The sequence below is a fragment of the Lepisosteus platostomus genome, chromosome 4 (genome assembly GCF_059453375.1).
Source record: "Lepisosteus platostomus isolate fLepPlt1 chromosome 4, fLepPlt1.hap1, whole genome shotgun sequence".
NCBI lineage: Eukaryota > Metazoa > Chordata > Actinopteri > Semionotiformes > Lepisosteidae > Lepisosteus > Lepisosteus platostomus.
The window spans coordinates 45,556,946-45,584,906 of NC_142614.1; the positions used below are offsets into that span (position 1 = coordinate 45,556,946).

The 27,961-nt window shown below is 36.6% G+C and overlaps 1 protein-coding gene across 6 annotated transcripts in view; it reads left to right on the forward strand.

The window, feature by feature from the left end:
- The window catches only part of lhfpl2a (LHFPL tetraspan subfamily member 2a), a 93,775-nt gene that overhangs the window by 14,830 nt on the left and 50,984 nt on the right, over positions 1 to 27,961 (forward strand). For 4 of the 6 annotated variants that reach the window (XM_088629609.1, XM_088629605.1, XM_088629606.1 and 1 more), the window contains one exon: positions 19,545 to 19,608. The exons of 1 other annotated variant lie outside the window; for it this stretch is intronic. The gene's annotated coding sequence lies outside the window, so the exon portion shown is untranslated. The remainder of the gene's footprint in view (positions 1 to 19,544; positions 19,609 to 27,961) is intronic. One more of the 6 variants, XM_088629607.1, reaches the window with a different exon arrangement.

The following is a 27,961-nucleotide window of genomic DNA, read 5'->3' on the forward strand; positions in this document are numbered from 1 at the left end:
TGATTAAGAATCCATTTTTAAAGGACACGTGATTGAGTAAGCAATCTTTCACTTTTCGTAGATCTTTTAGTTAAAACTTGTTCGCTTTAGACTGTCTTGACCATTGTGTTTCAATTAATGTGTTAAGCCAGTAATTTAAGAGCTGCTTAAATGATTCTTCATCCTCCTTATTTTGCAGAGATCTTGTTTGGTCATCCTCTCCTGGAGCTAATTTCAGTAGGTCTTCTTCTGCATTTGCCAGGTATAGCAAAATGCAAATAGTTTTGGTAAACAAGGCTGTTGTGTTTTTTTTCTGCAGTTTGTCCTTTATAAATTCAGATCACTGCCATCGTATGTTTAACATCATAAACTTTTCATTGCTTTATGAATCACTGATTTTCTTTAATTCATGATTACATACCGTACAATATGATTACATGCAATACTGTACAAGAATAATCAAGTAATAGTCACTAGTCATTATTGGTTAAATCGTTTCGTGCAAAATGTTGATTGCCCAACATTGCCCCCTCTCATTTTATACATGCCTCAATATGTAATTTATCATTTTATAATAAATCTGAATATCTTTTCTTTTTTTATTTGCTCCGATCAATTTGCAAATGTGTACATTTATATATATCTATCTGAACAAGGAGTGTTGTAATTTGGAGACAAGAGTATCTGAAGAGGTTTGAATGGGGAGCTTTGCAAATGACAAAGGAACAAAGAGAGGTTAATTTCATGCTGAATAGCTGCTTTCCATTGAAGACATAACCTCGACCTGTTCCTTTGCAGGTTACAAGTTGAGGCAGCTCCCCACTTAACACAATATATATGTGTTAGATATAAAGTATGTGTGTGTATGAATAAACTTCCTGAAGAGGTACTATTTTCTTTTTTAGGAAATGCCTTGGATTTCTGTTTCTTTGGCTTGTATGACAATTGTGGTATCTCATAGTCCGTCGTGTAAGAATCCCAAAACACTGTCGACAGAGGAAAAACATCCTGAGACATGTAAATGTGTCTGGCTGAAATTCAGGCCCTTCATTCCATCTGTACGAGCACGGTTAAGCATGGTATCAAGCTAGACGTCTTAGAAAGGTGAAAATAAGAGTTATGCAGTTTTGTTAACAGAAAGCAGCCCCAAATCATTTAACCCCAGTATTCAATCTGAGCCGGTTGCCCATCTGATTAATGTATTGTAAAATAGGCAATTGTGAAAAGAGCTTGCTTAGAGGGAAAATCAGACCCAAGATCTTATAATTCCCTACTATGAAAAAAATTAATTAGATCCTGACAAGAGTTAAAAAGCAGAAATTCAGAGACCTGTCATAGTCTGTGTTCTATAGAAAATACCCACTATATACCATTGCCACCTGTAGTAACATCTGTTGTGTAGCACTGTAGAGTGCTTCTGAGTTGTTCTCATAGTATAATTACTAGGAGTAATAGTTGGTGGCTTGTTCTGTGACAGTGGAATTTCCTCTGAACAGATAGGAAATGTGTTGAGTTGTTTGACTCAAGACTTAAATGCAAATGGACCTGTAGCTACGGATACCATATGGGTAGGAAGAGGTTTGTTTCACCTTTTCGCATGGACCTGCAGCTGAGTCACATCATCTGTTTCAGTTTACAGAGCAGAGCAGCAAGGCAGGCAAGGGCAAGGTGATGACATGGTGCCCTTTAATTATCTTGTTCTAATTTGTAGGTTGGTTTTTGTAATTAATGCTTCGAAGTGGTAAGAGAGAGACAGGGCAAAAAACGATTTCTTCCCCGTTTTGAGTGGGGGGAAATGGAAAGGTTAAATTTGTCTTCTGTTTCTTTTCAAAAGAAAAGCTTTACACATGGATCCCCTGCGCAGCCTGACTTTACTAAATCAGTGTGCTTCTACAATCGTTATGTGACATTGAAGGGGCATTTTCAATGGTTTTCCCCATAGACTGGTTTTCATCTGAACCGCGGGACTCCACTTTAGAAACTGGGCTGTATGCTTTGGCACCCATTGGACTTTATGATTCAGCACTAGTCCAATTTTAGACAAGTTACTGGTAGTCATTACTACCCAATTATAAAATGGTAACTTCTTTATTTCTATAAAAAGACCACTGATGGACTTCATTCAAGATTTTTTAATAGTTTTCCATCTTTTTGGCCAACACGATGAACATACAAGAAAAAAAAAAGTATTTCCAAGTTGGCCAAGAAACAGATGGTCAGCGCAGGCATGCTTCAGCTTATGTAATGAAACATTTTTAGCCTTTTTTAATTTCCTTCTAATACTGTATATATTTGTTCTGTGTTTTATTTACAAGCAGGAAAATAAGCATGGCTGTGGCAAACTGTCATTCAGTTACAATGTCCCTAAATGTATGTAATTTGGGACAGAGTATAATAAATAGAAATATTTAGTTTTTGTAGGAAATTTATAATGAAGGAAATGTTTTGAATATCAATGTAACATAAATGCCAAGAGTTGAAAAATGTTGTAATGTGACAATTTCTGGAGAAATTTAGAAGACAACCTGAAACTTTTAATATTTCAATATGACTTTTTTTTTCTTCCTTGTTGTGTGCTTAGAGAATATTATGTAAAGTTACATTATCATCTAATTTTCAAGATGTCATGGGTCATTTGTTAGCTTCAAAAAGTGTTGATATTATACACTGACTGTATAAGTGGACCATAACATATTTTTAGATGGAAAATGGTAGGAATATCACCCTTTTCTTTGTTAAGTATGTAGGCAGTAAATCATTTTTTTGAGAATTTGCTCCTAGAAAAGATAAGGCAAGAAAAAATGCATAGCAATAAACTCATAATTTCAGTCTCATGTATAACATGGGGCCAGGTGTTTCCAGGAAAGATACTTGTTACTGGAAGTGTCGAGTCAAATCCTGAACAAAAGTTAGTTGTGTGTCTGAGGTGTATTGCAGTCTTTTCTACTAATGATCTGTTAGTGAAAAACTGTTTTATTAGTCTGTTTAGTAGGTGTTGAGAAATGTGTACAACAGAAAGAAACTACAGTATTAGACTGCGCATTTGTGCTGTTCCAATACATCTATAAACCCTGTAATCCAATTTTTGTATTTTAGACCCTTTTGTATACCCACATTCAACCTCTGGTTTTGTTTAAATAGAAAATTACAGCAAAAACTGAACCACAAAGCAGCATATTAATGATGGTGTATGGTGTTAACTTTGGGAGGCTAAAAGCATGGAAGTATAAGAAAGCTAGTTAGCTTAACTTTTGAATTTTAAAATGATTTCTATACGTTGAACTTTTCTCCAGATGACTGTTTTTGGTTTTAAATCATTACAATCTCATGAATTAAACTTTGGATGGAAAGAAATGCACACATATATAAAGAAAAAGTTCATTACATTTGGAAGGTCTTTAATTTCATTAAAATAGCCCATTTCTGATGTAACTCCCATTTTTTCTAAGCCTACCAAGCCCTTGTATCTTAGAAGTGGTTTCTCTAACATAAGACACATTTGTGGCACTCATATTTCATTTGGTTGATTCATTGCTCTCCCTTCTGCTTTCTCTGAGTAGATTTGTCATCCCCTGTAGTACAAGAGGAGACACTCAGACATAGAAGCCCCAATAGCAGACAGTTGATGGAAAACAGGAAAATAAAAACTATTCATAAAGTTGGGTTCTGAATGCTACAGACCACAACGAGTCATTAAACTAATAACGACAAAGTGATGTAATCTAAACACACTGTACAAAGCTCAGAGAGTCATCCTGTTTGGTATAATGATTGTTTAACTGGAGAATGGGCACCAGCAGTGTGAGAGTTGTTAGACACCTTGATTCATTCACTACAGCTGTCTGCAGCTGGATAATTTGCTGTGGTCTGTTGTAGATGCCTTTAATATGCTTTTTAAAATAATCAGAAGGTATTTCTCTAAACACCAAGCTTCTGTTGAAACCTTTATGTATCTTGTTTTAATAATAAACTTGACAAAGGAGGAGTTTTCTGCTCTTTCTTCCCTGGGATGGTTCGGTAAAGAAGGTTGAATATTTTGGGGGAGGTGCATCGAAGATCAGAACCTTCCTTCAAAGCTGCACTTTTTAAATCAAATAAAGAACCAGAGTCTTCAAATGTATATACCCTTGAATCTTAAAGAATGTGAAGTCCTTAAATGTCTGAGTCAATAAGTCCATTTCAAAAAGGTGTTCAAAGTGTACCTTACTGTAGTTTAATATACAGTAACTGTTTTCTCAGAAACAGATGGTCTTTACCATTCAAATGTAACTTTTGCTATTTTGATTCTTCAGCTAAGAAAAAGAGGCAAAGCGAGAGCTTATTTTAATTTCCCTCAAAGCAGTAATTACCATGGCTCTGTGCTTGGAAGCCTACAGTCATCTGTATAAGACAAATTAGGGCTTTCCAAGAGCTGCAGATGGAAATCTGGGAGAGTTTTGCTGCTGCGGTTTCTACGTACAGTGTGATTTAGTTTCTAAAGACACTGTGGCAGGAGTAGAAATCCTGGTGTGCTGTTTTAAAAATCAACAGTGGGGATCTCTTCACTGATTCTGTGCTTTGGAAAATAATCCCGTGTTCTGGTAATAGTTTTATTTATGATAATGGTGTAGAGTTCCTCCAGTTATGCCTCCAGTTTTTCCTGTCATACTTATACTTACCAGAAATTCCTACTTAGAGTTCTTTTTTCTCTTGTAAATCCATCAGTTATTGGAAAACTGCTTTTTCCTGGTGAGAGTCACAGCAAACTGGACCCTATCCCAGATAGGGTGAGAGCAGGACTACTCCATGGACAGGAAGACAGTACATCACTGTCCTGTTAAAAAACATTAAATAAAACTATAGTTTACCCAAATCTTCTTTAAAAAACTGAAAGTTTTAAGAAATATACAAATTATATTGCAAAGGGTGTTCCAAGCAAATACTGTACTGTATGCATCTCAATCATAATCTTGTTTCTTGTGCTTTATTTGTAACTAGTGATGTTGTACTCTAGCTTTCCTTACCAATCAGCCAAAGTACCAAACGAGTCAAAATACTTGTTCTGCAGCATAAGAAGTCACAGTATCTGGTTATAAAGCTGGAAACAAATCTTTTAATGTGCATTGAAAATCATAGTGTCAAACAGCCAAATGATTTTATAGGCCACCAGGTTTCAATTAAAATATAGAGCCTCTGCATAGGGCAATTCTGAATATTACAGGGCTACTGTATGACCCTAATAAAATATCCATCCATATAAAAATGCTGCTTAGTTTTAAAGACCTCTTGAGGGGACAGAGCCAGTCTATAGCCAAAGGTTTTAGTGTTAGAATTGGGAGCTCTTCAGCTAATTATTACCTATTTGTTAAACTTCCAAGGTACTGTATGTTTATGTATTGTGCACACTGGAACATAAGAAAGAAGGAGTTACAATTGAGAGGAGGCCATTTGACCCATCTAGCTCATTTGGTTTTTAGTATCTAATTCACCCAAGGGTCTCTAGCCATTTCTTGAAAATGGACAATGGACTTTCAACTTCCACAACAAGGCTGGATAGCTTGTCCATACCCTCACAATTCTTTGTGTACAAAAGTGAATACTTTTCTCAGTGTTAAATGCACTTCCCTGTAGTTTCCATTTGTGTTGTCTGGTTTGAGTTTCACTATTAATTGCCTCTTTGGTTGAGCATTTGAGGATTCTTTGTCATTAAGCACCGTGAATACATCAATTGGGACTGAAAAGATTCAGTTATTTTAGTCTGTCAGTGCAAGAAATTCCTTTAGGCCCTGGTATATATCTGGTTGCTTTTCTCTGGACTGATTCCAGAGCAGCAGTATGTTTTTTGTAATGTGTTGATGGATTAAAGAGAGACTCTCTTTAGTCAGAGTGAATTGCATGTCTCACCCTTGCCATTCAGATAGCACATTCCAGGAAATGTACTGTAGCTGTCAGCTACCAACTGAACCAACTGGAAGAAAAACGGAAGTGTAATTTTAGGTTTTTCATTCAGCTAAAGCTAATGTAAGAGATATACACTTATCTCGAAAAGAGACAGTTAGTTGTTTACAATTACCAAGGAGCTCTAAGTTTTTTTCCTAATTATTTAAAAAAATCTTTCACTATGATGGGTCAGACACTCAAATGTGTAAGTGACAATTGCTTAAATAAGGTTTTTTTTTTTCTTTTGAGATTTCTGCTGTATAATTAAAATTTATCAGGGGCTTGGCAGTCTCCAATAAAATCTTGTGGTTGTGCTCTAAAGTGTGCACTTTCAATAAAACTGCTGGATTGTGTGACTACTGAAAAAGAGGGACATATGACTACCATTATAGGCCCTCAGGGAATACAGTTGACTGTGGTGTACCTGATTTAGTAGCTGGCCTGATTGTAAATCCACTTTCACACAGCTGCACAGGCAAAGAGAAATTTGTACACTGACATTGAAATGAGGGAACAGAAAGACTGAGTCAGAAAAAAATGACCTCATTTTGGACCAAAACCAATCCTCAGCTCATATTTAACATTTTACTACAAATGACCTACATTGCAGATCCTAGGCTGTGGATGTTTGGTTTTGGCATTAATTTGTTTCTTTCAGTAAAGTTTCTCATGCTTTGTTTTCTTTATGCATCTGCATAGAGAGTCTCATCAACAATCCAGATGTTTGAATGTGATACAGTTCTTTGATGTTAAAGTAACTCGATTGAGTTATGGAGAGTGAGGGTCATTTTCAATTCAGCAATGAATGGTTTCACATTTTACTCCCAAAAAGTTTGGTCAGGTATCTGGATTTAATAGATCATTAAGAAGGAGCATTGTAGACACACTGATTCTTTGCATGTTTTCACACTTAATTCAGTAGTTAGACTCCATATGAAATTGTAGGCAAGATTCTTCAAAATTCTACCAATCCAGAGAAGATGCCCAATGCTGGTTAATGACATTTGTGGGAATAACTGTATTAAAAGAGACTGAAATTTAAGGCAAGTGGTTGATGCAGGTGTTCTGATTTAGTAAACTTAGTTAGACCAAGTATATCACAGTGTTTGTTTTGTTTGCCAATTTATAAGACACATTTACTGCCTTTGAGTCATTAAACTCAGGAATTACAGTGTTATTACAGTCTCTATTTATGTGCAAGGCAAAATTCTGAAAGAAAACGTCTGTGATTTGTCGATTGGCATAACTTGGAGCAATTGAGATTGAAAGTATGTAGAATACATAAGCCTAGGAGATTTTAACATAAAAAGTATAACGTTTTACCCTGCTTTGATGATTTATTCTAAACTTGCCACTGTAATGAAACTGCCGCTGCCAGCGGACTGCCACGTTACATTAAAGTAGTTTAGTAAGACTCAGGTTCACACCCTAGATTCAGAACTGTGGTAAACCATGCAGCTATGAATGCTGTAACTATACAGTGCACGGCCTTATAAATTGAGGTTTTATAGAAGTGTGTTTAATAGCATTATGTTTTATGGATTTTTATATGTGCGTTGAAATTGGTAGGTGGGGACAGGGAGCTAGCCATATATTAAAACAAAACAGTTAAGAGCTTGAAAAGTAGGTGAACAAGAATTGGACCTAGCAGGATTTATTGAATATTTCCTTTTAGCTTGAAATAGTAGTGATATGTATACATTCGGATCATCCTAGGATCAAGGCACAAGAGTCTATTGGTCAAGCAGCATGCTCTGAGTGTCCAAGCACACTGTAATAAGAATGTTCTGAACTACCAGCATTTCAAACTCAGACTATATGAATAAAGGCATTCAAAAGATGAGTAAATACAGTAATAACACATTAAGAGGTGAATAGCTGCTCTATGATACCAGTGTAGTATATCACAATATATCATATAAAGACCTAACTCAAATGTTTAATCATCTTATTTCTCTCTCAGTACTTCCAGTGATGAAGGAGCATCACATTCTATTGCTGGAAGCCTGGACTGTAATAGAATGCACCTACTCTCAGTCTTCTCCTTGTACTGTAGGAATGAAACTGGCCAAATTTGAAGGGACTAGCTTTAAACTTAAAAAATATTACTATATTTTTATATTATACAAAAATATTATTTATATGCAAAGATTAAAACATCTTTGTTTCTATTTGTTTCTTACAGGGAGCAAGATTTACATTTTTCTTTCCCTTATTTTGATTTTATCTCTGTTTTGGATACTATTGGCATCTGTTAATCACACATGGAGTCTTGATTTAATAAATTCAAGGTACTCCCTCTTATTCGAAATATTTGCAACTATGTTCGCATAGTTTGTGTGTTTTGTAAAAGATTTGTCAACTTTTATGAGTTCCCTTCTTAGGAACACTGGTATTAGGGTGTGATTTACCTTTGATCCCACGCATACTGTACCTTAGAATTTGTAACTGTATTTAAAAGCTTCCTTATAGTGTCCATAATTTTTGGTAAGCCATATTTAACAATAAAGAAAACACAATAATATGGCTGTTTTCCATATAAATTATTTCTAAGTAATGCCTGCACAATGTTTTAAAATGGGCTTCTTATTCGCACAGTCTTAACCTGTGGAAAGACTGTAAGTTCTAAAACTGACCTTTACTGAATCCCACTTAATGCTTTTTTGAGGACCTCGATGATTTATTTGATATTGAAGCCACAGCAGAAGGATTACAACCTTACAGGACATTTTTGGTGTAAAGCTTAAATAAAGATGCCAAGGAACATGTTTTCTCTAGAGTTTTCTCCACTTGGCTGTTCCTAGGAGCCGTTTATGTTATTCTATAATGAAATAAAGTGCTGTGCTAGCACCTTCCTGCTGTTTGCTGTGTGTTTGGTCCTCCTGTAGTACATTTTTATCTTCAGATGTTTTTCTTTCTTTACATTTGTGCAGTTCACATACCGTACTTTAGAGTCGGCTGGCCAATGAGGACAGGTTTCTTCAAAAATATCAGCGGAAGCTGAAGAAGCCCAGAGAAAATGAACGTTTTGTCAGCCTTTGAAGCTTTGCTGGCAAGACCTTCAAAGCCTAGAAGTTTCCAATTCGTGTTTAAAATAGAAGACTTCTTAAGTAATAAATTCAAACCAACCGTTGAGCTGCTGGTTTTACAGTGCCAGAGCAATTTTGTTTGGTAAAATAATTGATCCTGTTATGGTTTCATGTTGCAGGGGTTTGAAGTACTCCATTTATTTCCAAATTTGCATGAAAAACAACCACAAATCAGATAAAGAAGCTCTGCAGGAGACCAGAGTGACATCATGGTCCATTTCCTTTAATAACACCACCCAGAAAGGGAAGAGTATTAGTAATGCCACTTTCAGAGAGGGGGCTTCTGCACATTAAAGACATGTAAGGTACAATTGCTGTTGACTTCTGTGTTTTGATAGGTGATCATTGGTGTGTTTCAGTGAGATGTGATAGGCTTCTCTGTGGGATCAACTCATTTAATTGTTTTTAGCGTTTAAGAATAATCAGGAACAAAATCACAAAGGGTGGTGGGAATTCTCTGTGTTCTTACTGTAGTCTTCTACCCACCAGCACAGAACATAGTGCTTTGGTTTGTAGTTTTTTTAGTAGAGATTTCTCAATACATTTTTATCTAAAATTTGAAACAGACCCAGGAAAAAATAATACAAAATCAAAATGACTATTGAATTTTTGAGGTCTTATGCTTTGGATTTTTTGAACCCCAAGTAGGAGGATCACAGTCTGTTCTAAACATTCAGTACACAGTGGAAGGGTCTGGAATAGAGATAATTGGAATAGAGAGAATTCCATTCAGAAGCTATTTATGTAAGATAAAATACCATAGAAGTTAGACTGTCCTTTATGTGTTTCACAGTGAAACCTACCATAACTAGGAGAATTAGTTTCTTACCATTTATGTGCATGTTGTTGCTTTTGCATTAGTGAATTTGTGAAGGAAGAGTCTACATCCTTAAAGCACACAGTTCTATCAAGCTGATTCATCAGTGGGAGTATTGAGCTCTTTAAAGCAGCCGGATAAAGTGGAACCATATTCTGATATTGTAATCTTCCTCCTAGCTACTGTATGTAATTGTAACTAAATATCATCAAGTAGGGAGCTGTGTCAGCATACATAGACTGCAAAGGAACAAGTGAAGATGTATTCCATGCTGAAAATAAAAGAGACACAACGTTTTGTCTGTGGAGCCCTTTTCAGGTGTGGGGAAGAGAGGAAAACTGGTGGTAGATAAAGCATGGGATAACAAAAGCCAGGTGTGGAGAGGAGACAGGAGCACTCCAGTGGTTTGAAGTCAAGAGATGTGAAGAGAGGTGTGAAGTCAAGACTCGCAAATGAATAGAGAGGATTAGAAGGAAACGAGTCTGTCATTGAGAGAAGGGTGAAGGTGTGATCCTAATTTCAGGATAATTTTGGTTTCGGATGTCTTTCTGCAATAGAAGTTCTGAACCCCCCCCCATGAGAACACAGACGGAGAGATCAGTATCATGGCCCTTAAGAGGTAAAATGGGAAACTATGGGTGTGGAGAGATCTTTGATCCTCACAGCCCTGACATGTTTCCTGGAACTCAAATACATCACACCTACTGTAAATACCATCAGGTTAAATTAAATCCCCCAATTTATCCATTTGGAATACAAGATATGCAGTGAATTTAAGTGACAGAGCCCAGGTTTCTTCTACACAGCCTTGACTTTTAAAGGGGAACTGCAATATATATTGTGGGGTTAAAAAGAATCAAGAGTGCATTTCAAACCAAAATAAAAGTTAAATGTACAGAGTAACTTGTAAAAACCTCCACTTTCCATAACAATACAGTATTGATTAAATTTCCATGTATGTACAGTACCATGTTCTGCGATTCAGAACGTGGCATCAAAATTTCCGGTGATGTGATGTAGCTCTATGACATTGTCAACAAGCAGGCTTGTGAATACATCTCTTTCAGTCCAATATGAATATTGCTCTCGATACTGAGACACTTTTTCCGATAAATACTACTTGTTAACTCTACATGCAGCTCACGTTGCAACATTTCTGCGGTGAAGTGTCTGTGCTCGAGCTTATTCGCTTGAATATCGCATTACTTTGGTCATTGCAGTGTCTACTGAGCAGGAAGGGTCAGCTCATGTCACAATTTGTGGGAACTCTCACTCTTGCCTACTGTATGGTGAGACCAGGGGTTTGTGACAACTTGGTAACTTAAACTACTTTAATAACGTTAATGACTTTGTACTAAATTTGAAATTTGTCAATGAATTTATTTTGTTACTGAGATTTAATAACTGGTCTGAGAAATTGGGACTTTAAGTCTCTGAGTGACACCTGTGCAGTGACCTACAGCCCTACTGGCTGTATCCGACTCTCACTTTTAAATTTCCAAACCAAGAAAAGCTTTTTCCTCATGCTGCTTATTTTGTGCAATTGAATATTGAACTCGCTTATTTGGTAATGATTTTGCAGTTAATTTTGGGGGATATTTTACAAAGGGCAGTTAAGTTGTTCTATATAGCATCTTTAATGTCATCACAACAATCATGAAAGTTTTCAGAGAAGCTGGAGCTATTCTAGAATGAAAGGTGTGTTAAATTAACTTAATTATCTGTAACCGTTCTTACTAAAGATCATTTACAGTGTAGACACTTGTAAAATAACACAGAACTTCCCAATTGTTTGCCTTTCATGGTAAAAAAAGAAACAAAATCAGATGCTTTTGATTACTGTCCCCAGAAGGCCATTGTCCCAGAGGAAAACAAATTGGTTAAATGGAGTGGAGTGGTGCAGATGTGTATTTGAAAATACACTCACATCTGTACAAGTAGACCATTTGTATAACATGTGCTGCATTTATAACATAACTGACTAGTGGCAAATGCATGAAATGTATATTAAGCATTTGATGATCACGGTATCAGAATCTGTTCACAGTAGGTCAGTGCTTTTTCAAATTGGTGTGGTGTCATCTTACATTGGCTAGATAAAATCAGCTGAAATCAACAGCTTCATGTCGAAACATAACAAAAGAACATTCTCATAAAGGTACTGTATGTTCTGAGACACAAGGATAATGAGTATAATTTACCACTGATCAACCAGTAGTAAAATATCACTCTACGTTTAGTTATTTGGGTATTGAAACTAATCAAGTGCAAGGTCAGGGAAACTAAAAGCACAGATTAAAGTTTTTCTTAAAGCTTATAAGCATTAAGATGTCTCATCCTAACCCAGATTTCTCTGATGCACAAGATTACATAAGTTCCCTAGCAGCTGTTAAAATGGGAAGTGGTGCAGCCATGTGCTTCAGTTTGTGAACTTAACTATTCACTTATATTCATTGTGTGCCCCTTTCTCCAATATAGCTAACAACAGGGTTATCACCCATGAATTAACTCATTTATGTACACAAGCATTCTAAAATTGCCACAAAGCTTGTAAAAATTCCTACCAAGTGGATTTAAAGTAGCCTGGGCAAGAACTCTAGGTCTTGGTGCCTTTTTTCAAGCAGTGAGTTAAATATATTTGAGAATAGGGTGCTTTTAATACAGGTTTAGAGATCCCAAGAAATGAAAAGGCACCAGAAAGGCCTCTTTGTGGTGAGTGAAACCACGGTTGACATGCCTGCAGAAATCCCAGAGTCCCTCAGGCCTGTTGGATCTCCAGCTGTGAAATGGCTGCAACCTTTGCCACATGGCTGCCAGGGCCAACTTCCTCCACCACCTTCTGGGACTGAGTGAAACACTCCCCCTCTGGCCTCCAGTTACTTTCAGGAAAGACTCTCTTTGCTAGAGAGCCTGTGATCACTCAATGGCTGGAGAAACTGGTGAAAACAGGACTGCTTTAGTATAATCAGAGACTTTAAAGAGCAAGGTGCCCTGGGTGGTCACCAGCATAGTTTCTCAAACCATCTAAATGAGTAGACTCATTTATCTTTAGTTTTAAGGCTGAGGAATTAGAATGGGGGGATACGAAGGGGAATAGAGAGGTATAAAATATTCCTGTCATCAGAATAAGATGTCATCAGACCTTAAAATGTCATCAGACCATAAGACCTTTGCTCACTTCAGTCAAAGTCCAGAATCTTTCTGTTTGCATGTCAGCACAGGATGAAATCTGTCAAGATTCAGATACAGTTGCAGCATTCTTCCCAAAAATGTAGGTGCAACACACAGAAAATGGGTAAGAGATGACTTTTTTCCCCCACTTTAAATTCATTACAGCTGTTTGGCTGTGTATTGAAATGGAATTGAACATGGGGGAGTTTCATTAGTGTTCCTAGGCAATATGTAGAAACCAAAATAAATTTTACTTCTGCCAGATACATTGAACTAAGATCTATCATTATTTATATGCAAACAGGCTGACATAGGTGTGATCCAAAATAAAAATGATTAAAAAATTGTGCAATGGTCTAGACAGAGACTTGGAATTAAGACATGGAAGTGAAATTAATATTGAAATGATGAAGATGTGCCCATATGTTTTTCTACAAGGTACTTTTTTCCTGTTCTGTTAAATTATTAATTGTGGCATATTTAGGAAGTCAGACATATCACGTTTTAAACACCGGCTGAATCAAAATATAGACTACGGAGTAGGAAATTCCTTCTTGCTGGTTTGGATGAAATTCTTGTGACTAAACTTTTAACTGTCAAGATTTTTGGGAAGTCCTCTTTCTTATTTCCTGTTTAACAGAATTATGTCCCATTATGGCATCTGTTTGGACAGTTAAAAGATGAGATCTTGTTCTGGTTTCTGACTCACTGGATTACAGAAATATCTATAATTTATTTTTAATCCGGTTGTCAGAATGTTTTATATCATACTTTTTGTGTATGTAAGATGCAATATAATATGTGTGTGTGTGTTTATAATTTGGTCTGATATAGACTTTAAAAAAGAAGCAGGGCAGAGCTGGTTTCCTGGTTTCTGTAGTGTTAAGTGGACAAGAGAGTAAGTGACTCCCCTTCCAGATGGAGCACAAGTCCATCATAGCGATTACCCCCCAGCAATGCCCATTTATACAGCTGGATGGATTAGGATAACCAAGTTAAAATATCGTCCTTGAGGGTACAAAAGCAGTGCCTGTAGCAGGCAATTGAACCCAAAACCTGCCAGTTGTGAGTCCAAAGGCTTCATTAAAGCCATCATTTGTAAGTACAGCCTATTAAATCTTTCATTTTACAAAGTAGCAAAGTGGTTACAGTGGGAATGGTCACAATCTGTGACCATTCTCAGGATGAAAGTGGTGATGGACCTGAGCAGAATTTCACCAGCACCGAGGTTACAGTTTGATAAGACGAGGATATATATTTTTTGTTGTTTGGTTTTCTTGGAAGGTTGTTCTGACCTTCCCCAGATAGTGATGCACTATGCACTGTCTCGAGATCACTTGGCAAGATAAAGCGTAAATGCCAAAGTACAGTTGGAATGAGACATCATGTGTGTTGAAACACTGCTAATGAAGCATTTACTAAGTAAGTATGCAAAATGGATTAAATCAATTGCTGTGAGTAATATCAAGAGGAACGCTCAATGGGAAACTTCTGCACGCCATGAAAAATTGCATCAGTGCTCCCAATACTTAAAACAGCCGTCCATAGCTCAGTGACCCATATTGAGCCACAGTACATCTGGGACTGGAGAAGGAGAGGCTCTCCAGAATGCAACATGAGCAGGCTCTGCATAAACAAACCCAAACCATAACTCTGCTGTCACAACTGCAGTCAACATAGAACCACAAAATAACACACATGCTATTTGCAGTCCTCCTTATTTACCAACATGTGTGTCTTCACAGGAAGGATCAGCAACAGCAAGCTCCATAGTAATTGTGGCGAATATCAGCATGCATACCGACCTGCTGATCTTTTCCAGAAACTAATCATTTATCTGTTACACAACCTTACAATATCATCTTTTTCTTTTTATTTGTCTTATATTATATCGTCATAGGCTCACATGAGTTCTTACAGAATTAGGACTGGTTACAAAAGATTGTTAATCTCACATGTGTTTTTAGAAAATAGGTACTCAGATGTAAAACAAAACTTGATAAAGCAGTTTACAGGACATATGGATCTGATCATGAAACAGGAGGCTAACAATATTTTCACATGAACTGTAAAAGACTGACCTTCTAAATATTTCCAGAGCACCATATGATTGATCTTGAATATGATATGATGGTATAGTCTTCCGGTATAGTCTTAAAAAATACAAAACAAAAACATGTCTTGCAGTGTGAGATTTTGTTTTGTCAAAGGAAATCGCTTCTGCAGTTGTTTTGCTGTTGAAGTGCTTGGTACAGAACAAAAATTGAATTGTTAAAAAAAAGTGAACTGCAAATTATAGCAAAACTTATGTATATCTGATATGGAGGATAATTTCCAATTTAATTCAAGGGACATTAGGTTGTGTATGAAGAAAGCTTGAAATAAGCAGTAAATACTATAAAATGCACCTGCCCCAGGCAGCAGAGTCCTGAGATCCTTGAGACTCGGATCTGACTTTAAAGATGTGGAAAATAGATTGCTCCTTTCACTCAAATGGTGCATTGATCTAAGAGCCTGATAAAACCTTTTAACAGCACAGGGGGCTGAGAGGTTTCACTTAAAGCTGTCTCTAAGAGAGTGTGATATATGATTCATGTGTGAATTAAGTGTTTGCTTTGGCCTAGGTCTCTTGAATGCAGTATTTGAAAGGACTTAGGAGGCGGTACCTCCATTGATCTTATAAGAAGCCTATAAATTCCACATGTACGTTTATTTGTACATACTGCCTTTTTGTGTGCTTGTCCATCAGACTGCGAATAATGAAGCAGCTATATGATACTGTAACATCCTGTGAAACAAAGCTGATAAATATGCATAAAGGTGGAATCAGAATCCCACATAACACAAGTTTAGGAATAAGTGAATGGAATCTATACTGTACCTTCACCTTGTGATTTTTTTTCAGATTTGATCAGATTGTAGACAAAAGATAACCCTGTCCATTCTCATGCTAGGTTCAGTTAGGTTTTTTTCTGCTCTTAAACCACTTAAGATGTTTGTCTTAAGAGTTATATAGGTGCAAGAGAAAGAAAAATAAAAGCCATAGATGATTTAGCAATTAAGGTATTGTGTATAGGTTTTATAATTCAATGTCAAACTAAAATTCTGAGGTCACCCTGTAGTGATTTTCAGTGTTTATATACTGTGACTGTTCAGTTTATGAATAAATTGCAGTCTCAAGTGCAATAAGTCTGTTTTATGTACATCATTCTCTTTGTGGAATTTAGATGTGTGTTTTCTGCTATTTTTGTTTAGTTTGAGATTTCATTCATGTACATTTCATTTTGTCTGAGATCTTTAACACTGTTAGGTATAAAAAACACAAGAGTTGAGTGTGCTATCACATTTTTACTAAACAAGAAGATAAAAAATAGGTTGATTTGTGTCACAGGCATTAAAAAGTGGACTGACCCTAATGCTGGGACACTGACAGCACATTAACATTCAAACACCTTAGTAAATCAAAAGAGGTTAAATACTGAGGGGTTCATTTCTTCATAGTACACATGATATATTAAAACATGAGACAAACTGGAGGAGTCTGTTGCTGTGTCCTTATCTCCTGATAGCCACAAGCCAATGCATGAAAAGCACAACTGGCTTTTCCAATTTGGGAATGTAGAACAAAAACAATTGGCAATTCTAAATTAAAAAACAACAAAGAAAAAAAACAAAGGGGGGCAGACACTGTCCCGTGGACTGTGGCCAGGGAATTGTGTGAGTGTTAAAAATTGTAATAAAAAGCAAGCTTTTAAATATAGGTTTTGTATAGTATATAAATAAAAGGCTATACATTTGTAATCATTAGCTCATGTCATCCTCTTAGATTCTGTAATTTAACAGTGATTTTATGGTGAACTTCTAGCAATGTGTACTTACATCTGGTGAAGACTGATCATTTATAGTTTTGTTAACTGGAAAACTTCTACATTTTGACTAATCCTTTATTTAACAATTTTATTCACCTAGCTGATTGTTGATTGAGAACAAATTCTCCTTTACTATAATGACTTGGGAAGTTATCTTTTTAACAGCAGGTCAGATCATTTGATCAGAGCGACCTGTGTGAGGTACCTTTCTCAAGAATCCAACAGCAAAGCTCCACTCAGGATTTGAGCCAACAACCTTCCAAGTAAAAGGCCAGAGCCCAAACCACTTCACTTCCCTGTTCCTCCATGAGCACCAAACACATGAGATGTGCACTTAATTTTTACAACTTTATAGTTCAAGTTCAAAACTTTATTATTAAAACAGCTGGTTACACAGAATATGTTTCAGTGAGCTCAGTAGCAGACATATAATACAGATATAAAATGTAAAGTCAATAACAGAATGCATCCACCCAACAGCAGTAGTACTTGTTCTAATAGCCAGCAGCCATAACACTCTGCAACTCACAACTGGCAACCCACTGAAGCTAAGCAGGTGTAAGCCTGGTCAGTACCTGGATGGGAGACCTTCTGGGAGAAATTAAGGTTGCTGCTGGAAGAGGTGTTAGTGGGACCAGCAGGGGGGGCTCACCCTGCAGTCCATGCCCCTGTATAGTGATGGGGACACTATACTGTAAACAGGTGCTGTCCTTCGGATGAGATGTAAAACCGAGGTCCTGACTCTCTGTGGTCATTAAAAATCCCAGGGCGTTTCTCGAAAAGAGTAGGGGTGTAACCAGGGTGTAACCCTTACCAATAATAGCCTCCTAATAATCCCCATCTATGAATTGGCTTCATCACTCTGTTCTCCTCCCCACTGATAGCTGATGTGTGGTGAGCGTGCTGGCGCACTATGGCTGCCGTCACATCATCCAGGTGGATGCTGCACATTGGTGTTGGTGGAGTGGAGTCCCCATTACCTGTAAAGCTCTTTGAGTGGAGTGCCCAGAAAAGCATTATATAAGTGTAAGCAATTATTATTATTATTATTATTATTATTATTATTATTATTAATAGACCTAAGCCACCAACCAGAAGGGAGAGATTCAAGATGGCGTCGACCAGGGTGACATGGTGTTTGCTCTGTGTGTTTGTAAGAATCTCAAACTGCAGTACATTTAATCTAAATGTGTTCTACATGTCCTTGTCTCTTTTATAAAAATCATAATTTGATAAATGTTTAGAAGATGTAATAGTACTGTATGTTCATCACTGCTTTGTATCAGACACCAACCTTGGGCGCCAGGCCTATTTTCAGCTGTAGATGTAAAATGAAAGCTATTTTGCACAAGAATATGAGGAATCCCAGGCATGTCCTTTCCTGTTATTTTTATTTTGTTAAATCCTACCATTCTTTCTGACCTTTATTATAATCCACAGGACCCTTCATACACAAATCCCTCATTGTCCTCGGCTCTTCCTCTGCCCCCACGCTATCAGGATGTTTTCAGTCCTGCTGGGCTCAGGCTTTCTCAGCTGGTGAATGCACTGACCCTTCCTTGTGCTCAGTGAGGAAATCTTTACTTTGGCTTGAACTGAGCAGTCCAGTCAGCTGACGAAGGACAAACTGCAGCCAAGGCTGAGGAGACAGGAGATTGTAACTGGCACACCAGCTGCAAAAATTAACAGATTTTATTATCTGCAGAATTTATGTGTGGATGGTTTTCTCCTGTCTGCAAGTAGGTTTTACTGCACATTAATCAGACCTTTTTAGTTTCTTTCTTTTTGCCCTGATTCCAGAGGACTCAGGGTACTTGTTGAGTGAGAAGGTGTATAAAACAGCACGTTTCACGGTCATTAATGTGCCAAAAAAGTTTGTGCAAACTCAAAATTTTCTCAACGTTTGTTTCAATTATAGAGTTGCAGCTGTTGATTTCACTGACCCAGCTATACTTGTCAAATGGATGTGTCACTTTGGGTATCAGAACTTGTAGTTCTATCGCTTAGAAAGAGAGGTCTTTTGTATTGCTTAGAACATCCAACCACCAAATGTACAGTACATGTACTTTATATACAGATTATGTCTTATAATCAAATTGTAGTTTTAATTTTGAACAGTCTAATGTATATTTGGAAAGTTATTAATTGAATGCATGACAGTGCTACTTATATAGAGTGATGAGTATTTCCTAGATATAGATTTCTAATTTTGCAATCAAAATAGTGGGAATTAAAATGAATAGTTTGTCTTTGAATTATCCTTTTTGTACTGGATTGATGTATATTGTTCTATTTTTAGGATAACAGTATGTAAATGACATTCAGAATTGTTGTTTTTTAATGTTTAATTAATGGATTTGTAGCATTTGTAACAGGAAAAAAAAGAAAATTCTCTTGAAGCTACTTTCTGCGCTTTCTCCCTTGTGTAGCCTGTACAGTACCAAAGAGACTTAGTGATGTTACTTAGTAACAGGTCTTAAATACTTCTAATTGCACTTACAGATGTGATGAATAGATAAGCATTCTGCCTCATGCAAAAATATTTCTTAATGTAAGTAAACATCTATTATTTGGCCTAAGGCTGGATACAAGTATGGAAAAGGTTATTTTGCAGTTAGGAAAAAAAGTTCTTAAACCCAGGTATACACTGAGGTGACAACATGTTTCAAATGTATTGAATATGTTGTCATTGCTTTTTAGGTATCACTGAGTTGTTGTTTCCACAACGGTGCTGGCAGCCTGCTTGGAAGAGAAGGTACTGGAGGTAGGCCTGCATTTCTAAATAACACTATTTCAGTTGTAGTCAAAGGATCCATAATCGGGGGTTCTCTAATTGCTGAAAAGCAGGTGCCAAATCTAAATAAACATAGTATCTGATGTAAGCTATTCTAAACTGGAATGATCTGAGAGATTTGGAAAACTCAAAATATCAACGTGATCTTTCTCGGTTTTTTGTACATAATTCAAAGAACTACGTTTTTGACATAATACAAGAATCAGTGACTGCCGTAACATGACATTCACTTCTCAGCGTTAAAAAATTAATGGAACTAAAAGCACCAGGAATGGAATAGTTAGGGGAGAAATCTGATGTGAAAAAAGTCAAACAGCAGTTCTGCCCTGTTGCACTTTGAACTTTTATTGCATTATTTGGTAATCATGTGCACCAAATCATCTCCATAATACCCTTTTCCTTCAATACAAAAAAGAGAGATTCACAAGAGCTGTGACACCTGAGAACCTATTTCAATGTCAGTTTTTGGCTGGAAAAAACTACAACATCTTATAAATCAATATGCAGTAAACCCACATTAATACATTTGATATTGGACCTTTTTTCCTTGGTATTCTACTGTTTAGCTACCTTAAGGTATGTGTAGGTAGGGTTATGTGTATTTTAATTTGTGGAATTTATGTGTAAATAAGAAGAATTTATTTTTTGACATTGTACATTTATTTTGCGGGGCTCAGAAAACAGTAAAATGTGCTCTACCTGTTGGTAATCTAGTTAAAATCTAGCTAAGTGTACACCTTGCATGTAATCATGTGTTCTGAAGTATCATAGTAGACTGCAACACATTTGAGAAGGTGTAAACTTGTAGTTTAAGAAAATATCTTTGGGCTAAATTCTGTAAACAAGCAGGTGTGGGTTTCGGATTTTTTTTTTTGCTCGATTTATGTAGATTCTTGTAATTTCAGTGGGTGTTTTTCTTTTCAAGAGATATCTTTAAATGTCTTTTAATCAGCTGCAGACAGAAAACCCTTTTTTACTAGGTCTGGAACAACTGTACATTCCTTAAACATTTCTTTGTGCATCATTGCTACAGATGTATACTTTTCAAAATGTACACTTTTTGTTATGAACAAATGTAGGCCTTAGTACTATGCAGAGTTGCAGAAAAGATTGCTGCAGACATACTGTAAAAAAGTCAACTTTAATTGTTAGCAATGAACTGATGATGGTTCAGAAAATCCATTATGTAACTTATATTACAGGACAATGTGTCTCTGTATACAGTATATAGTTCCTTTTATTAACATGAAAGAGGGATTTTTATTGTATAAGACCACCTGCAAAGACCATTTTAAAGAGGAAACTGTTGAAATAAACAGAATAATCAACCCTGAAGTACTTAAAATAGTTTTCTAAGTAGGTTTTTTTTTCCTGTTGTCGTTATGTGTTTTGAATTGTTTCTAGTTAGAATACTGGTATAATAATAAAAAAAGAAACATACAGTAAGAGTGTGACTAAAGGGTTTTTGACTTATAGAAAAATGTGTATGTAATGACTACTAATTAAATTTCATATAGAAAAAGCTCCTGGCTTACATGATGATGCAGGACATTAATTTGCTATGTATTTGAAGATAATAAATGTTTGTTGTGTAGGAAATTGAAAGAATCTGGGCTGTTACTTTAAAAAACTGATTTTCTTTTTAATTGTGTCACTCACCTTCATAATCTTGACGTTTTAGCAATTCCAATTCACCATACTTTTAAAGTATTTAAGAAGTGTCACATTTTTCTCCTTTGTGTAGGGAAATAGATATTATCACTAGTCTGTCACTCCTAGGCTCATCCTTAGCAAACCGTATATTTTCCTCTAATTGAAGAGATTTAACTTGTAGATACTGTCTCTGCAGTTATTCTTTTTTACTTTTCAATACTTTAAGGAAAATGGGTTTGCTAAGGATGATGACTTGGAAGACTAGTGGTCATCTCAGTAATACAATACTTTCGACAGCCCTCTGCCTATGCAATGGATATTCAGATTGACATTTGGTTGACTGTGCTCCCAAGGGTATATTTCAGACAATGCCGCATGATAGTAACTGATCTAGTAGCACTAACTTGAAACTGACAGTTTAAGTACGTCTGCTTTTAGAACACACAAATGTGTGATATTGCTTCATCTTCTAGCCTGCATGTTTAATAATGTAACATGTTAACAAACTCTAAAATCTGTAACAAACTTTGTCCTACACAAGAAAAAGACAGTTATTTGGAAATAGTTTATTTTGCCTTGGCAGTAGAGCCTGCTACCATCTCATTGTGTTCTTTTCTGATCAGTAAAGAGTTTTCGGCATGATAGCTGTATTACTGTATCACCACATTGTTTTCATTGCAATAAAAATCCAATAACTGTAAATGGCCTTAACAGAAAATACCCACCAAACTGTTAACAATATTGGCTTGCTGGTTGGAAGTTGAATGTTGTTTTATTCCATTTTCATGTGAAAAGAGAAGTTAATGTTTTTATCAGCGCTAATTTAATGAATATGCATAGAGTTGTGTCTGCACAGTATTGTAGTCAAATATGGTAGCATTTTGTTTTGGAACTGCTGTGGGTACAAGTCAACCTGACTGACATAATTAGGCACAAATAACGGAATTTAGAAAAGTGTTCTATTCAGTTTTGTCTGTCCATACTGTTAAACTGCTAAATGATTATATGTTTCCAATTACAGTATGTCACAAGACAGACTTCAGCTCAGCAGAGAAAACAACTTTGCTCTTTGTTTCTCTGGCCAAGGAATTAAAGATCAAAGACTTAAAGAATGGTGCAGCTTCTTTGCTTGCAAAATTACCCTACACTTCCCTGCTGTGGGATCATTACAGCAGTTTATGTAAGATTTCAGATTTACATTAGATGCGTTTACAGCCTTTGTCATTACAGTACGTATGTCTATAATTGATAAAGTGAATAGCTGTATTTGCTACTTTTTCATGTATTGATCAATCCTGTAATATTGTCTGTGAGTGTAACCTGCTTGTGAGTGTTAACCACCATTGATTTTTTTTCAAAGTATTTTTTCTAAGTATTTTTGTATTCTGTCACTGGTTTTGTGGGCTAGTTTATATCACCTCAGTTGTAGAGGCAGTCCCTGTGGTTTATGTGTGAACAGTATTGTCCCAGTTGTTGACCGCTGAATTTGGCTTTTGTGTGGTGTTCCTGATACAGGACAGATGTATATTTGTGTCATTTTTATCCATTTATTTTTGCTCAAACAGTTGTGGGAGTATGGAACAAGCTACCTAGCCGTGTAATCAAAGTTGATACCATGGTTTCTTTCACGAATGCATTTCACGGTTTCTTTCTTGAATATTTAGAAAAAGTGTTTTTAAGAAGGTTGCTTGTAACAGAAATGTCTTTATGTATTTTAAATCTGTTCATTTCCATTTCAAAACATAATTTTAAAGGGCATTGTTTGAAATACAGAGAGTGCATTGCCTACTATAGTTAAAAAAAATGTTTACTCATTGATATTCATGTCAGTATCTGAAACAATAATGTCACTGGACTGTGGTGTTTGTGGACTGACTTATATACTGTACATTACAGAACATGTTTATAACAATGTCAGCACACAATCAAGACCATCAGCTCTAACCCTCCTCTGAGAGGTTTATCTTCGTGGAAGAAAAATGGCTTCAGGAAAGTCAAGAACTGCTCAGTAAAAAAAGTAACAAAAGTTCTATTCATTGTACAGTACATACATAGCAAGGTTAGGGGTGCTGAAATTAATGTGCTGTCGTACAGAGAATGTAATTGAATTTGCAGCTCAAATCCATAAATTACACTCTTTTGTGGATGGATTTGCACAAGCTCTGGCTCGGACTAGTATTTTATACTTGCATGTCAAGATTTTTCATTTGGAAACAGTTGTTTCCATTATGGGGGGAGAAGGAACTGTAGACCAACAAGATAAGATCACAGCATGTCTGAGGCCATTTTCTCCAGGGAGCGAAGGAACCAACAACACTGCTTAACTGTGATTTGATCATTATGCTCCAAGTTTGGCTAATGGACGGAAGTTTTGGCACAAAGTGTCTGGATTTATAGACACTGTAAGGTAATGGCTAGGAGGAAAACAGACATCCACATTACCAGGGACAAACGTTTGTAAAACATTCAGGGTTAATACTAGGAAGGCTGCTTATTTTCTGAAACAAATGCGTGGAAAACAGTGCTGAATGACTTTGTTGTAGAATGTGTTCCATAACAGCTTTAATTGCCTAAATTGGGTTCATTTAAGCTTCTTTTAATGAAGCATTTGTCAAAAAAATATTTTGTCAGAGAAAATGTATTAATTGGGTGGCATGGTGGTGCAGTGGTTAGCATTGGTTAGAATCATGGCCTCCTAATAATCCCCTTCTATGAATTGGCTTCATTACTCTGCTCTCCTCCCCGCTAATAGCTGATGTGTGGTGAGCTTTCTGGCGCACTATGGCTGCCGTCGCATCATCCAGGTGGATGCTGCACATTTGTGGTGGTTGAGGGGAGTCCCCATTACCTGTAAAGCGCTTTGAGTAGAGTGTCCAGAAAAGCGCTATATAAGTGTAAGCAATTATTATTATTATTATTATTATTATTATTATTATTACAATTATTCTTACTGCTCTTTCATTACAGAGGAGAACAAAAGGAAGAATGCTTATCATATGCTATTGTGCAATGCCCCTTTGCACTTGATAAAAAATGTTTCTCATCTTTTTCTTCAAAACACTCACTGTTGAGAATTGTTTTTCATAATAAAACTATTTCTACTAGGTGGCACAGTGATTCATAATAATACAATAAACTATTTTATATAGCGCCTTTAAAGGTTGCTTCTCAAAGCGCTTTACAGAATGACAACAACAATAAATAAAAAGAATACACAAGATCAAACACAATTGCAATATACAGAGGAGACTCTGGATGGTGGTACTAAGAAAAGTAGAAGCAGAGGGGTAAAGAATAGAAGCAGTTAAGTAAAGGCTCTTCTAAAGAAGAAGGTTAACTTTGCTGCCTTGCAGCACTGGGGCCCTGGGTTCATTTCATGGGGTGCTGTCTGTGGAGAGTTTGTACATTTTCCCCACGTTCATGTGAGTTTCCTCCAGGTGCTCTAGTTGCCACCCACAGTCCAAAGACACAGGTTATTTTAATTGGTTTCTGGGAAAAGTGGCCCTGGTGTGAGTGTGCGTGTCTGCGTACACGTGTGCCCTGCAATGGACTGGTGTCCCGTCCAGGGCGTATCCTGCCTTGTGCTGCAGCTCCCCCGTGACCCTGTTATAGATAAACTGGTTAGAAAATATATAGATGGAGAATGCATTAAGCTCTGGTTTTCCTAAAATGGAAGTGGCGGGACATCAAGAATTCATTCAGCACATTTAGTACCTAATAGCCTTTATGTTCAGCATTGGTTTCTTACACAGCCCAACCTGGGGACTGACTCCTGTCACTAACTGTAGTGGCAGGATATGTATCTGGTGGAGCACGCTGGCAGATTTCCATCAGAGCTCTTGTGAGTTCATTGCAGGATAATGGTTCATTGCCTCTGGCCCTGGGCAATGTTCCAAGATGACCAGCTTGTCTAAATGACATCACCCACAGCTGAATTGGATATGCCCAGGTGGACAGTAATGTTGTTCACGCTCAGACCCCTTTAATGGCATACAGTAGCCATTCAACCACTGAAGGACATTTTGCTCTTTCCCTCTCAGGATTTTCACTGAGCTTGCTGCCTGGTTGCTTTCAGTGAAATATGGCGAAAAGGAGGGGGCTGTTTATCGTTTTAATTCAGGTTTTTAGATGCTTGGTTTAGGGTGAAATGAAAATGGAATTTTCTAAAGCTTTAGCTGTTCTGTCATCCAATTAATTTACCTGTGTCAGGAGCAAGTAGCCTTCAAGCCTTCATTGATGAGTCTGTTTGATTTTCATTGCATTTCCACATTTCATAATTTAGCAGTTTTTGAAGTGTAGTTATTACACTTTGATGTGTTAGAGCCACGCTTCGTAATGTAGTGAGATGCTTTTCACTGTCCATACAGTATTGGAACACGCATTTGTTGACAGCCATCACCATGCTGGGAGAACAACAACGAATTAGCATACACAGCAAAAGATCTTTTGTCCCTAGCTCTCATTTGCCTTAATATAAATGTGATAGAGGCTTCTGCTCGAGCAAGCAAATCATTTTATAATAATTTGCAAGCAAATTATTTCATTATCATGTGAAAAATTACATCCGTAGACAAAGGTTTGTATACTACACTTTTTACTTTTTACTGCATGTTTATATACTTTTTATATAATATTATCATTCAGATGCTAGAGTTACATGGATCTTGAATATGAAAAGAGTAATATTAGAATTTAGCAATATTGTTTTTTTGCTTTACTAGGGATTACTGTGTAGAATAATAGGATTCTATTCAGTGCTCATAATGATTGTAAAGATTTTTATTTTCCCAAATTTCACACTGGCCCTGGTCAAAGATCTGGTAGATGAGCAAATTCAAAACTTGACACAACTTCTCACTGGTCAGATATAAGGAGTGATGAATTTATGTACTTCGGGGAATCTGCTGGGAGAGGCCATTTAATTAGTGACAGAAACATGAAAAAGGGCTTATACGGCCAGTTAACTCTGAACAGGTTAAGGCACCACAGCAGTGACAGTACTTATAGTGAGCAACATTAAAACTGCCTCTGTTTAAGTACCTTTTGTTTAAGTTAACCCCAAATGTGATAGTATCCCTTGCACATAATGGTATAATTTTTAAACAAATGTGATCCTGTACAGCAATTCTCAGTGGAAAGCTGCTACTGTTTGAAAACCTGACTTTATTCTGTAGCTATCATATTCATATTATATGCTATTAACCTGTACTACATAATAACCTTACTGCTACATTGCTTTACTATAGTATTTGATGACAATGGAACATTTTTAAATGAAATATGCTATGTCACAAAAAGGCATTTTAAAACATTCAGTGAGAATTTGTTTCCTTTTATTTTTTTATTTCCTTAAACATTTAAGCTATCATCTAACAATAGATAGGAAAATACCTGTAAGTTTGCATTGAGGTACTCTGTGTGTCAGGTGTCTCATTGGTTAAGTAATACGTTTTAAGTACAATCTTTCTAATCTATATCTATCATGTCTTTGTTTCATGGCATTTAAGTTCAAATGGAAACAGTACCTCTGCTCTAGAGCTGTCTTGGGTTTCATGGTTTTATATACATTTAAGAGTCTCTTTACTTTCTGTAGTTTGAAATCTGTTGCTTATAGCTGCCTTTTTCTTTATTCATGGAACATCACAGTAAATTTAAAATTTGTTTTGTTGTGGTTATGTACTGGGTGAGCCAGCTAAAAGTAAACACTAGATGATAAGTTATCATCGGCAGTAGACATGAGTAACACGTGTGAGGTCGGTACGTACAGTAAATAACCTGTTATTAGCTGGGTAGATGTTGGTGGTAGTTTCAACGTTGTTGTTACCTCCATCTTGGGAGGTGAGCAAGACAGGAGTTTATTTGAATTTGAATCGTGGATCTCATGGTATCTTAAGGTTGATTTGCATTCCAGTTCCTATTATGGATGGAGCAGCACTACTGATAGGCTGAGTGCAGGGAGAAAAGATCTTTATCTGAAGAACTGGTGATAGTACCTTCATCAATATTTCTGTAAAGCTTTTAATTGTTGTTTGTTTCAAAGCGGGGCTACTTTAATCTGATTCACATTCAATCAAAAGGTACTTTGCAAACCTTCCTGCTTCGGTTCCCTTTTCTTAAGAAAGAAATTGGCTTAAACTGATGGTATGGGTAAGACCTGGAGCCGTTTAGCCAAATACTAACCGCAACTAGAGAAATTCAAAACAGGCTGGACAGCCCACAACAGAATGTCTGAACATGTCAAATAATTATGTGGGAACTTGAGGAATAATTCCTACCGTGTGCTTTTCTGAGTGGAGTAACAACTTTTCTTTCCTTTGAAGCATTCTGTGTTTGTACAGATTCAGTTATCGATCTGGTCACGTTTCAGCTGTGTGAAATAAATGAAGACCAATGATTTCAATGCATGCACTTCCACCACGGTCCATCTGGAGATTATTGCTGTACATTTGCTTTCTGCTTGCAGTAATATAAAGTTCGGTGTGCTAAAGTTACATCTGTGGTACATATTCAACCGTAGAAACTCGACAAAATTCATGATGAAGGCAGAAAAATCCTCTTATATTTCCTGATTATGTCAAGCACAACAATGAGATCTGATAAAGGGAAATATAACACTGTAGGGTGGCATGGTGGTGCAGTGAATAGCATTGCTAGCTTGCAGCACTGGAGC